The following is a 7873-nucleotide window of genomic DNA, read 5'->3' as shown; positions in this document are numbered from 1 at the left end:
TTCACTTCTTCTAACCTGGCCAAAATCTTCTCACATGCTGAAATATGATCAGCCACAAAGTATCTGTATCCCTGCTCATTTAGACTCTCATTTTTCTCTTCTTCTGCACACCCCTTAATGGGCACATCATCCAAGAAAGGCATAGTAAGCTGAGGTATATAATCACGAAGGACCTTATACATGGCATTCATCATATGCGCAATAGAATTAGTGGCACCTTGAGGCAAGGTACACATCCTGACAAGACCAATAGGAGTTCTCATGGTGGTTATGTCCCTGTTTTCCAAAGCCAGCTGAAACTGATCATATCCTAAATACAAATCACCTAAAGAATAGATGGCACGTCCAGCAAATGCCTCTCCAAACTCATCCACAACTGGACCTATACCAACATTCCTGATAGTAACTCTGTTCACTAGCTGCATGTCCTGAATAAATCAGAGAGTACCATTCTTCTTTGGAACTGTAAACCACCTGTTTGAGTATGGTGCAGATGAAGGCTCAAGGATTCCCATCCTGATTTTCTCATTCAATAAATCAATCAGCTTTGGCAAGTGTGCCTTAGGCACTGGAATAGGTTGGAGATTCCATGGGATATGAGGAATAGTAAATATGACCATAGGAGCAACAATATCAGGATTCACACATCCAATCTCATGTGGGAAAAAAGCAAATCCCCTTCCATGACGCTCAAGCATATCCTGAAAGCATTGCTTCTCTATGGGTAGCAAGAAATCACCATTTCCAATTTTCAGTTCACAAGAGTCTCTGCTGAAAATTTATGACCAATATGCTCCGGATTCCTCAAAATTGGCTATTTAGCAGTCCTCTCTATTTGCTGATTACTGTCAGGTGGAAGCGGTACAACAACCGGCTCCACCTTCTTATCCACAGTTTTGTATTTTGTGTCAACCCTGGCTTCATTATGCTCTTCTGCATTACATAAATCTTGCTGTAAATCAGCAATTCTGCACTCCAATGGCTGAATATCCTCAGCCCTCTGCTCTATGGACTGCATAGAAACAGCCCTAAACTCTGGATGCTGAAATATTTCAGCAGTAAACTCTGTTGGCTGAAAGTTTTCAGCCCTCTGTCTCTCTGAAAGCTGATCATAACCAGCTGGAAACTCTGTTTGCTGAATTTCTTCAGCACTCAATACTCTTTGCTGAGTTACTTCAGCCTCTGACTCAATCTGTGACATAAAATCTGCAATTTCATGAAACATGTCCAGGGACTGCACTAATACATTACTGTGACAATTCTGCATATCAGTTTTCAGCATATCTCCCATCTCTGTCATCGTATATGCACAAATCACACTGTCATACATCCCATCTATGTGCTCATCATCCTCCAAAATTCCTACATTTTTCAAATTTTTCTCCTTCCTGCATATATACTGCCTGGCAGTTCTAGGCAACCTAGAAGTCTTCTGATAACTCATTGAATTGTTTGCTGAAATCCCAACAAAATCGGAGGAGAAAACACTACTGCCAGGAGGCGAGAACTCCAATCTCCTCTCCTCTGTACCACCGTCGTCTCGCGAAACGGCGGTACCTAATGAAAACCCGAATCCCTCACAGTGGACAAAGGTGCATCTCTGAGAGTATCCCTGTTTCTAACATGGTTCACACATACAGTCATAAACTGAACTGCTCTCATACCATCTTTACTGCGAATTCGTGCATAAGCAGATCCATCATCCATGACCTTTGTTTCCATGCGCATCTCTGTGATGAATGGCTGTCCAAGAATTATAGGATAAGAGCATGAATCCTGCACAAAGAAATGAAAATCCTCCTCTACATCACCAATAGAAACCCTGACACTAGGACAGGCAGCATACAAATCACCTGCAGTCTTATTAGCGGCTCTCATACGCCACCCATGCTCTACATCCATAGGCCATCTGTTACTCTCATAAACTCCACGAACTATGAGATTAATCTCTGAACCATGATCCACCAATGCAACGTAAGGCACCTGTTTCTCTCCAATCTTTACCATCGTCTCTGTAGTTGCCCTAGCCCAATGGCTCCACGAAAAGTGACTACGCGGTATCATGACAGGCTCATCAATTTTAGCATAATGCATAGGCTGAACCCTCTTCTCTACCTGCGGAAAAACAGAAGCATTTTCAACCATAACCTCATCCTCATCCTCATCCAACTCCCCAATCAAAACTCCCTGTGTATCAGTGGTAGACAATGCATGTCTTTTCCTCTTCAGGACCTCCTAAAACTGATCCTGAAACTCTCTTTTCGAGATGCCCAAAATCTCAGAAATAGTGAAAGTCACCTCACTGCTAAGTATCTTATCATTAAAGATTTTCCTCATGTCTGTAGATGTCTCAATATCGGACATCAATCTGAACCCTGGCTGCTTTCTCTCTCTAGGCTCTTGCCTCTTTTCTCTCTTTTGAGCATCTTCCATCTGTCGATCTGGCCCTAGTCTTGAAGACGGTCCTGCAGTAGGTGGAGTAACAAACTCACCCTCTCTAGTCTTCTTAGCTGCACTTGGATTTTCATCATCCCCCTTACGCTTCTCCTCAACAAGTACATCTGCACCATGAGACTTAGCCAAATAAGCATAAATAGAGTACCTGTCAACAGGTGAGTCCCAACCTATCTCTGATCTGATGCTAAAGCCTGCACTAGTCAAAACAGTTTGCTGAATTTTCCCCTTGTTTGCAGTCTCCATAGCATAAGTCCATAGTGCTGACTGAGTCTCTGATCCCTTCTCAATCTGGACTCCATATGCAGAAGCATCACCTCTAGCTGTCACATAAGAAGTACGCGCAGCCATGTCATCCACTAACTTCTTCATTCCACCTTTACCAAAGTTGGTAGCAAGTGGAGCTCCTATCTCAGTCAACCAAATCTTACCATCTTGTCCCCAATATACCAAATTCTGCCTCCTTGCATCCTGAAAAGATTCACAATCCCTGCAATGTTGATGGTCCGTACTATCGCACCAAATACATCTCCGATCTCTCCTAGGTGCACTAGGAGCACTCCTAGGTGCAGTAGGAGCACTAGAAGAAGTAGTAGGTGCAGTCGAAGCAAACTGCTCCTTCAACTTTCCCACCAACTCCGCTTTGACTGACTCCAATGCCAAATCTGTTATGCCTTTAATTATGTCATCAAGAGAGGTAGGCACCGATGGAGCGGATGGGTTTGGAGTAGAAGGTGTAGGCATCGGTCGTGGAACAGGAGGAATAGGTGGAGTGGAAACAGTAGGCACTGGGATATGCCAAGAAACTGGCTGTGGAGGAGAAGAAATAACAGGGATAGAAGCAGACATAGGAGCTGATGATGGTGTAGGTGTCATAGAACCATTTTGTAGGCGAGCCTTCCATATCCTCCCCTTGGTCAAAGTCGAGACTGCATCCTGAGCATCATGCCAATCAGTTTTAAGACCCATAGGCTTCGTGCAATCCTCAAGAAGCTCACCCAATTCTTCTTGAAGAGCAGGATCTGCAGCTTGCAAGAAAAGCTCAACTTTTTCAACATCCAATGCTCTTTGTTCTATGGCATCAAGCTGACTATACCTCTCCTCAAATTCTCGAATCAACTCTGAAGCAGCTAGACCTTTGTTTGGCATGTAGACCCACTCTCGGAATGACTGCCGAGTAGCCATGCCAAAGTCCTCAAGAAAGTATTCTTCTTTCAAGGCCTTCTTAAAATCTTGCCAATGTGTATTTTGAATAAAAAGATCAGTCACTTTTGCCTCAAAGCGGGTATGACAAGACGAAGGAAGTACTTACTCATAAGTCCAGCTGGAACTCCAAAAAACCCCATCTTGATCTCATATATCTTCAAATATGCTGAAACATTACGCCCGTCAAATATCTTCTTCTCATTCTCAACTGCTTCAATAGCCTTAGTCGCGCTGTTTGCATTCTCCTGCTCCGAATAGAGTAGCCTTTGCTGTGACAACTGCTGTTGATGCAATTGTTACTACTGCTGCATATACAATTGTGTCTGCTGATTTTGGAGCTGCATATACATGGACATATTCTGCAAAATCTGCTTTAGATCCTCCGTTGAAGTACTTGACGCAGCAGTCATTGATGGAGCTGAAGTAGACGCAGTTGGAGTTGTAGAAGAAGCTGAAATAGAGGCTGAAGTATCTCCCATCCTGAAATTTCTGCGACGCTTTCACGTCGGGTTCACCAAAGATGTCGAAGGGTTTCGAAAGAAAAGTCGCAACCACAGAGGTCCTTGAGAAATTTCAAGATAGAAGATCAATCTAACAAGATTATATTCAATTTGAAAGCTCAATTTCAGATAATATGAGACATATAATCAGCTACATCTGATTGGGAGCATTTCCAATAAATGGCTTGACAAAAACTCATGTCAACAAATTTTTCATGTAGTGTGAATCCCTATGAAGCTTCACTTGGTTTTCATCATATCATTTGGAACAATAGGTAGCATGTCTCTCCCAAAGATATTCAAGACTCCTTGCTTACAAGAAGGGCAGTTCTACCTCTACTAAGCATAGGAAAAAGAATGGAAGGCAAAGTAGTTATATTTGGAGAAGGAATTAAGGTCATAAAGAGCTAATCAACCTCATCTGCTTCTTCACAAAGTTCTCATTAAACATTAAGGTAGTTTCCTTCCTGGTTTGCTGCAGATGCCATCGATCACCCATAATACAAATCGCACATGCCGATGTTGATCACCTTTTTCATTCAGCACCTTTGTCTGCCACCTCCTGTCTTCGTGTTATCCAAAGAGAGCTTCTTTAAGGCATTATTTCCATTTGCAGCACTTGACATGTATACAGGTGTAGCTCTTTTCACACCCCAACCAATTATACCAAGATCAATCCCACTGTTGTGGAAGCAGACACAATTGGATCATCGAAGCCACTACTAGAAGTTTCTGTAAGACAGAGGAACTTCCAGTACCTATATTCTCCACTGTTACTCTTGCTGTTGCACCAAACACTTATTGAATACTACTCACAGCATCCGGATTAGTCTTCTTCAACGTCTCAAAAGTGTGGCATCGGGAGTTCCTGTTACAAAATCCCAAGTAGAGAAGCACTATGCATGCTCAAAACAATTGCTTCCCAAGAGAATTAGCAAAACCAGTCTTTAGCTGTTTGGGTTAGGAGCCATAGATCAGTCGCTTATACAAACACATGGCCCTTCGCGGTATGGATGACATCATTCTGTGCCAGAAAAGCAGATTTTTTGTGTTTCTAAAACCTTCATGGAAGAAAACATCATGGTGCAAGAAGTCAGAAACTCCAGTAAGTTCGACGGTTCTTCTTTCGGTTTATATGAAAAGAGGCTGGTGTTCTGCATTCGCCATTTGAACAAGCTGATTGTATGTAGAGAACTCAAAGTTGTCGTCAAAGTTGGTGCAAATTTCGGCCCTAAGAGAGCGACCACTGTCTGCAACGCCGATCACCTCCACATACTAGCTAAAGGAAGCGATGGGGGGGGGGTTTGCTTAACTGATATCTGAGCCCCGTCTGAGCTGAGACCCGTTAAGGCACCATTACCGTCCGGTCGCAACACCTTGAGTACACATCTCCTTCCCCGCCTTTTGGTGTAGCTTTTTTTCAGCTCTCCATTGACGAGAGCAGCCGTTTTTTTCTTCCAGTTGACGACTTCCTACTTTTCCCTGCGATCACAATGTCCCCAAAAATAGTGTTCTTGTCCACCACGCATTCTTGCCCCAGATTAGCTTTTCTGCCCCTCTTCCCCAGTGGAGCAGCAGAGTCTAGAGAGAAAGAATTTTTCCCTCCATCTCCCGTCGATCCTCTCCTCTGTTTTTTTTCCTTCCTTTCCTTAAACTGCCGAATCTTTCCTGCTTTTCGAATCTGCTTTTTCCCCCCTTTTTCCAGAAAATCCTCTTTTTTCCCCAGGAAAGCGGGCCAATTTCAGCATTAATCACACTTTTTTATATCAACCAAGCCTGCAAATCACTTCATTGTCAATATGATTAAAGATATTTTCCCATGGCCCTCACGACAATTAGGCGGCCTTAGCAAAGCCTACACGTGTATTTCCATAATCGAAAACCGTGTGGTAAACGCCCATGAAAACATCTCCAAAAATCCATAGAGGCTTAACCATTTCAATAATCATATCACCATATTGAGACACCATGGCCTTGCATTGCTGATTCATGACACCAGATGCTCCAATGGCCTCATTTATAGCTGTTATGATTCCCGTTGGCCCAGCCATCAAAGATGTTCCAGAATCAGCAATAGCAGCACAGCCATTGTCACAGAAACCAGTTGTCTTTCCACCTACGAGAAAGTCTCCCATATCAAACTGCCAGTAGCCTTTTCGTGTGACTGGCACGTAAGTATGTTGTCCAATGTAATGTCTAGGATCCATGCCACCAAAGATGAGCTCAATATACTGCAGCCATGCCCAAAGAATGCCACATGCTTGAAGCCCGACCACATCTGTTATACATTTCCACAAGTGTATTGCCAACACGAAACTCATTATCTAGCCCTATTTTTTATATCTCTACATGAAGTTCTCGGCTTGTATCTAAAGCTCCTATGATGCTACATGATTTCAGGCTATAAACAAATGTACTAGCATCAGCAGAAATACCATCCAATTGTAGATGTTGGAAACATCCTCACAAAGCCCATAATCGGCATATCTTGAAATAAGTGTAGCCCATGAGATTGCATCTCGAGTTACCAGTCTACCAAAACTCCATGTTCTTCTCCATCTTCAGCATAGAATGAAAGAGCAAACATAACAACTAAGTATGTACAAAGTATCAAATCACACGCACAACTTTTGGGTGGTTTTCACACCTCGAATGCACAGCAATACGACAACGTCATGATGGATATCCAAAGCATTGCTACGTGCTCAAGGGTATTATGCAGGTAACCGATGGATTTGGGTATCAAAACCCCCTGTTAAATCTCCTTTGTCGATTGAAGGCCAGATTGTATCAAGAGCAAAGAAGCGTAGGAGGAGATCTAAATGAAAAACCAAGTCTCAAGTCAAAAACAGTGGAGTGACGGAGTCCCTCATGGTCAAAATCAAGAAACCCAATGGGACCAATTGGAGGGTAGATCCTCAGCCTAGTGTGCTTGACAAGCAGACATCAAATGTAATTGTGAAGGATACGCAAAAGCCACTAGTGCCCAAGGAGCCTTTGATTCCCCAAGAGGATAGCAGGCATCATAGGCACAACATTGCTCATGGCAAGGTTAAATGCTCAACAAAGCAAATAGCAAAATCCTTTGACAGCCACAAGCAAATCTCCCAGTCAGTATCAAAGCCACTTAGGAGTCCCAAGTTTCCTACACCCTCTTCCCCTAAACGGACATAGGAAGCACAACACTCGTCAAGTGCGGCTACTCAATCCCAATCTCTACCTACATCAGAGCTTCCAAATGTCCAAGAGGCAGGACACAACACCACCCTTAGCTCTCAATCTAAGGATATGACTGTGCAATCCACCATGGCTAGCTCAACTAATACTCGATCTACGTAAGTGAATGCTCTAAGGGCAACAAAAGACACGACCACTTCCAATTTCCCTAAGGACTTGACACCGCAATCCACCAATAGTAGCAAGTCCACTGAACTAACTGCTACTACTTCAAATCAGGGATCACAGTGGTCATAGCCCTTGGCCATGACAATGCCCCTTGCGGAACGTGTCCTTAGTAGTTTACCTGTGGAGGAGGTGTCGCGACCAACTTCATTAATAACTCCAGCACTTCCAAAGTGCCTAAAGCCTAGACTGGAGGATTTAAACAGAAGGGAAGAGCTAGACTCTCCAAAAAGGGAGGTAGTTGTACCCTCACAACCTAGCAAGGCTATTCAGCAGGCCACGGGTATGTCCCATGAGGACACACCAGAGCA

At 43.4% G+C, this 7873-nt stretch overlaps 1 pseudogene; it reads right to left on the bottom strand.

The window, feature by feature from the left end:
• Positions 1–5937: 5937 nt before the first annotated feature.
• LOC148013704 (cardosin-E pseudogene) lies at positions 5938–6481 on the bottom strand (annotated as a pseudogene).
• Between the last annotated feature and the right edge of the window lie 1392 nt (positions 6482–7873).

This window comes from Lygodium microphyllum, chromosome 26 (assembly GCF_053477565.2).
Source record: "Lygodium microphyllum isolate KBCC chromosome 26, Lygodium_microphyllum_v1.1.10, whole genome shotgun sequence".
Lineage (NCBI taxonomy): Eukaryota > Viridiplantae > Streptophyta > Polypodiopsida > Schizaeales > Lygodiaceae > Lygodium > Lygodium microphyllum.
This window is presented reverse-complemented; position numbering and strand designations above follow the sequence as displayed.